Genomic DNA, 5,038 nt, shown 5'->3' on the forward strand with positions numbered 1-5,038 from the left:
TTGCAAATTGAGGCCTTTATTTTGTACCAACGTTACAATTCGAACAAAAGAAATAGAAATATATATGGAAAATGGAAATATATATATGGTTAATGTGGATGCAACAAAAGAGTTCTTTTCTAAGAACAAAAGACTTGGCATGGAGAAAGCAACGTTCAGGAACACAATACAAAGGCATGCACCACGCCCAGTTTATCTGAATCCATAACAGTGCAGTAAAGGTACGTTGTACGTCCGGTAACAAAACTAAAGCCACTCAATGTTCTTCCACCTTTTTTTATTCTCAACACCGGATCATTAACATTAGTCCAGTTGTTTCCTCATAAACTCAGTATAAGATACTCCCTTCATTCCACAATGTAATGCACCCACGCTTTCCGAGATCTAAGTTGACGTATGTGACAACATAGTTATAAATTTCGCCGGGGTAACACAATTACATGAAAGGGTGCACACAGTACCCAAAGCTATCACTACAACTGAGCATGAAGGACTGTCGGACGGGCACATTTCTTCAGTATGTATAGAGTCTGTCTACCCTACAATAGTTAAGCTGAAAAAAGGAAAATTACAAGATGATCAGACCAGAACAAGTGTTCCACTACTATAGAATTATGTAGCTTCCACACAGCGAACGATGAACATCAGTGCAAGCTTTGCCAGCTGCAATTAACTTCAAAAACCAGAGCAGTAGGTAATGCCAGCGCTTACTCCACTGCAGATTTTTCAGAGATCTAGCAAAAGGAAAACCTTCTATTTTTAGATTAAGGTGAAGATGACTCCTGCAGTTCCGACTGACTGTTCTGTACTATTCGAGACGTCAGCTTAGATATCTCAAAAATTGTAATGGTGATGAAGCAATCAGCAGAACCGAGATGCAGCAACGGACAAGATCATACAACTTGTAAAATACAACAAAAAACTGGTCAGAACACAATCACGGCATGCAACGATGCAGATACAAGCAAGAAACACTAAGGCATCATTTCTATAAGGTATCATATCCTCACAATTACTGTAACTTGCAACAAACTTGTAGAGTAGTTCTTTTAACAAGAACAAGTTGTGAACGCGAATCATAGGTCTATCCTCACATTTGCACATCTTGTTTTGCATTTGTTATTCTGCATCGACCACCAAGGTAACATAAAAAAGGTACGCAGACCAGGATAAACTAAAGCATGTACTCACTCCGTTCCTAAATATTTGTCTTTCTAGATATTTCAACAAGTGACTGCATACGGAGCAAAATGAGTGAATCTACACTCTAAAATATGTCTATATACATCCGTATGTGGTGTTCCATTTAAAATCTCTAGAAAGACAAATATTTAGGAATTGAGGGAGTACTTGGAAAGGAAAATCAAATAAACAGAAATTGGCTAGTATACTTGTGGATAGGTTAGACAGAAAGTCAGCAAGAACGCCCAACTCTGGCCGAGAACACCCGCCCCTACGCGCAGTTCAGATCTGGGCAGCCACCGGATTCACACTGTACCACATAACCAAATGGCAAGCAGCAGCGGGCAAGATCGTACAACCTGCGAATTTTAGAAAATAACCGGTCAAAAGACAACACCACGGGATGAACGATGCAAATGCAAGCAAGAAACAATCGCGGCTCATAGCGGTTCAGATAAGCAAAAGAACAGCCTATTTACCAAAGCTAGGAAGGAGGACTGGAGGAGCACGCGATCCAAACATCAGGACGAACTAGGAAAACAACCTAAACCGTAGAACAAACGTTAGCACAGATGCATTTCACCGAACATCACGCGCGCATTTCATCAAACATCTTATAGGCAAGTAGAAGGGGCGCCCACTAACCTGAACGCGAAGGACAGAAAGACCCACGGCTCGACGCAGGCGACAACGGCAAGTCGAACCAAGCTGCACACGATCGAAAGAAGCCCAACTACGTGAAATCAGTAGAGCGAAGCAAGAAGAGAGGTGTTGGAAAGAACACAAGAAGAACAGCAGCACGAACCTCAACCAGCGGCGTCCATAGAGCAAAGGAGGCCACCGCAACAGACCGCAGCAGAGGACAGTCGAAGGAAGCTAGGCGAGGCACGAGGAGAGGTTGCAGCGGGGCGGAGACGAGGAAGAAGGGCACTCAGCAGCCTGGGCATGGCAGACGCACGCGACGCGGCAGCGGCCCCACGGAGTGACACACGCACGTCATCGCGCCCCGGCCGCGCGTCGGGCACAGCAGCCCGAGCAGAGAAACCACCCACTAGAATAGAACAGAGGGCGCAGAGATGGGAGACGGTTAACGCGAACACAGGTAAAGAGATGATCCCCAATGACGAGTGGGGTCAAGGGAAGCGGGACCAGGTGGCAGTGCCCGAGCGCGCCGGTAAACAGAATAAGGGATGTACAATGGTGGCATATGGATATATATGCCTCATGACAAAAGTAATTTGAAGTACTCCCTCCGTTTCTAAATACTTGTCTTTCTAGACATTTTAACAAATGACTACATACGAAGCAAAATGAGTGAATCTACATTCTAAAATATGTCTACATACATCCGTATGTAGTAGTCATTTGAAATGTCTAAAAAGACAAATATTTAGGAACGGAGGGAGTATATGTGTTGATTTTTTCTCCCCAATGCAAGCTACTACTAGTAGACCTCATCAAAGAATAGAAAGTGACTCTCACTACACATGCATCCCTCCTTTTCATTTCAACTTTTTCAACTTTATGCACTGGACCACACTTTTTGTCTCTAAGCACCCGCCTCCTGGAGAGGATCCCGCTTCCCCATCCGAACCTACTTTTTCTGTTATCCGATCCTACATGGCATGTGAGGCATCACCCTGGGGCTATGCATTGGCCATGCCCTAACACACGACCTGAAGGAAAAGCAACTGCCTATGTCCCACGACGCGACGCGGCATGGCTAGGCAAATTTTCGTGTTTTGACCCTTTTTCGCATATCAATTCAGGATCTGATCCCGGTTGGAAAGAATTTCGGGATTTGATTCTTTTGCTACCGTCAGGGGTTCTAACGGTAGGGTTAGACAGGCTACCGCCAGGGTCTCTGCCGGTAGGGTGCGACGGAGGGCGACGGCGGCCGTTTGCCCGAGCTGACGTGGATAAGTACCCTACCGCCAAGGGCCTGGTGGTAGCTTATCTGACCCTACCATCAGAACCCTTGACGGTAGGCTATGGCAGGGGTTTTTGCCTTTGAAGTTTTTGTAACGAAAAATTACAGTGCCCTGGCGGTAGGTTCAACCTACCGCCAGGGGGTTGGCGGTAGGCTGTGTGACCCTACTGCCAGGGTCCTTGGTGGTAGGGTCCTGTGTTTTATGGTTTCAAGTTTAATTGCTTGCTTCTTTTCAAAAACAATATCACAGCAATGATATAGTGTCTAGAAAACAGATTTCAAACAATTAAACTTGGGCATCACATATACATTAATAAAACTTGAAGTACATAGACATGACAAACGAAGTTCAACTAATTAGCAAACGGAGTTCCACATAGTTTCACAAATAGCTAACACATAGTTCCACGTAGTCTCACAACCACTAAACAACTACAAGAGCCAAGTATTCAAGAGCAGAATTACTTGCTCCTGCTCCTCTTGGAGGTACGGTCCTCGTTCCTCTTTGAACGAGTCTCTTCAGTCTTCTTCTTGGACAGTCGAGTAACCGGTCTCTGTAAAGGGTCCGGACTCAGCAAATCCTTCTTCTTTGGATTCCTTTTCGGCAGATGATATGGTTCAGATGATTGAGTTGGTGGAGGTCCATAATATTCATCGTACTCCTCCCCATTGCTCTCACCCTCCTCTTCCTCATGATACTCCTCCTCCTCCTCCTTCTCAACCAACCTAGACGACGGGGGAACATGGCTCGATGAGCCGATGTGACCCTGTGTGGCTGCAGGATGATAAGCTTCAACCGACCCAGCTCCAGCACACCCAAGCAGGCCTACCAGCTTGCGACAACGTTTCACGAACTTCTGCACTCACAATGAAACAAGGGCATAATAAGTATCAGATTGTTGATTGCAAGTGAACAAGATGCATCTGTTCCGAGGAGGCTGAAATTGTATCTTCATCGTCCCCCTCACTTTGTTCCCAGATTGTGCGCTCCCGGGGGCATCACCTAGTGCATTTCAGGCTTCAAAGATGCATCTGTTCAACTCACCGGACTGTAACGGCATAAGTCAGTCATGATGACGAATAAAATAATTTAAATACAACCGTCGGTTCAAACTTACCACTCTGTTGATGAGGGGTGCAAACTCCCTAAATCCACTATGCATGTCTCTAATGCCGGTCTGGTAGGCCTCTTCCTCGGGGTCATCCCTCTCTAGCTCCACGATGTCTTTCGCCGTCCACCGAGGCCTGAGACGAAGACGGTGCTTCTGGCCGTCATCGTACCACCTCATGTGTCGGCCCAGGTAAGCATCCCAGTCAGTCACTTTCCTCTCCCCATCTTTACGGAACCTCCGCCGGTTCCACTCCGTCACATGAGTTTTATGCTCCTCTCCCAGTCTATGATCGACTAATTCTTCTGCCGGCTCATCCTGCAAGGCATAGACCACAAGAAACATCATAATAAAGTCAAACACAATGAAATCATGGGCACGAAGAACAAGCGCGCTCACATGTGGAGTGCATGCCCGCCGGTATCGGTCGGCGGGCCCGGTGGGATATGCTGATACATCCCAAACTGCGTGGCCACGCAGTGTGGCAAGTGCCACTCGACGGCGTACACACATATCATGGGCACGATGCACCGCCAAAGACCACTGTCTGCATCGCACATCACGTTCAGATCAAAGTCCCACTCTCAATCATGATACGGCCACCAGTTTACCTATTACATATACATTGGTAAGTTCCCACTCTCAGTCAAAAGTGGAATCAAAGAGAAAGGTGGTGAGCGAGTTCATATACCTGCGTATGCGTCAAAGCGTCCAACTCGTTGGTGTAGGTCTTGTACGAAGTCTTGTTTAGGCCCGTGTAGAGTTTGACAACATCCCACTCATACGGTGGGGTGTCAAGTCTCGTCGCCGTCTTTGC

At 46.4% G+C, this 5,038-nt stretch overlaps 1 long non-coding RNA gene across 2 annotated transcripts; it reads right to left on the reverse strand.

Annotated features, from left to right (window-relative positions):
* Window positions 1–271: 271 nt before the first annotated feature.
* LOC125548480 (uncharacterized) lies at window positions 272–1,894 on the reverse strand. Of its 2 annotated transcripts, XR_015599762.1 has the most exons (4): window positions 1,828–1,894; window positions 1,662–1,726; window positions 1,392–1,541; window positions 272–901 (listed from the first exon to the last, which is right to left on the reverse strand). It is a non-coding gene; the product is annotated as an uncharacterized LOC125548480 (long non-coding RNA). The 2 variants fall into 2 exon arrangements; XR_007301098.2 differs by lacking the exon at window positions 272–901 and having other exon boundaries at window positions 908–1,541.
* Window positions 1,895–5,038: the final 3,144 nt, after the last annotated feature.

The sequence above is a fragment of the Triticum urartu genome, chromosome 3A (assembly GCF_056163025.1).
Source record: "Triticum urartu cultivar PI428250 chromosome 3A, HENAU_Tu73, whole genome shotgun sequence".
NCBI classification, from domain to species: domain Eukaryota; kingdom Viridiplantae; phylum Streptophyta; class Magnoliopsida; order Poales; family Poaceae; genus Triticum; species Triticum urartu.